Here is a 783-nt window from a genome sequence, read left to right as displayed (position 1 = left end):
TTCTTCCTTCCTTCCTTTCTTCCTTCCTTCCTTCCTTCCTTCCTTCCTTCCTTCCTTCCTTCCTTTCCTTTCTTTCTTCTTTCTTTCTTCTTTCTTTCTTTCTTTCTTCTTCTTTCTTTCTTTCTTTCTTTCTTTCTTTCTTTCTTTCTTTCTTTCTTTTCTTTCTTTCTTTTCTTTCTTTCTTTCTTTCTTTCTTTCTTTCTTTCTTTCTTTCTTTCTTTCCTCTTCCAAGGGAAGAGAAAAATGATCATCAATTCCATAAGGAAGTTATAGCAAAGCAATACCAAGAGCTAGCTTCACACTTAGGAGAGAGAGTGTGTCTCCTCCTAGTGGTTTCCAATGTTGAGAAAATGTCTAGTAATGAACCATAGAAATGATCTCTGAAAGTTATGGTCTTACACTTAACATTTGAAGAGAGTTTAATCTTTACTTTATTTGGAGAGAAAATGCCAGTCTATTCTAGAATGACTCTTGTAGTTCTGATTTACTTCTATTGTCTCTCTGTGGATACCTTTCTGGCTTTTCAGGGAAGTAACACCTTGAGGCCATTGTATTGATTTATTTGATCCATGTCCCTGCCCATGAATGGTAGACCAGTTGTTCCACATAGACCAGAAACCTAACATTGACTTTATTTTGAGTAAAATCCTGAATTGGGAGGGTAGCTATACCATGCCTATCATAAGCTAAGCTAACCAAGGTCAAAATTATTTAGTCTCAAATATAGTTGGCAAGGAGAGAAATAATCCCATGATTAAGTGAAGTTAAACTGGGAGGTGGAAG

The 783-nt window shown here is 35.9% G+C and overlaps 1 pseudogene; it reads right to left on the bottom strand.

The window, feature by feature from the left end:
* Positions 1–200: 200 nt before the first annotated feature.
* On the bottom strand, positions 201–397 carry LOC122102088 (annotated as a pseudogene).
* Positions 398–783: the final 386 nt, after the last annotated feature.

The sequence above is a fragment of the Dipodomys spectabilis genome, unplaced genomic scaffold (assembly GCF_019054845.1).
Source record: "Dipodomys spectabilis isolate Male_0828 unplaced genomic scaffold, ASM1905484v1 ptg000735l, whole genome shotgun sequence".
NCBI lineage: Eukaryota > Metazoa > Chordata > Mammalia > Rodentia > Heteromyidae > Dipodomys > Dipodomys spectabilis.
The sequence above is the reverse complement of the archived record's forward strand: the minus strand, read 5'-3'. Positions and strand labels throughout refer to the sequence as shown.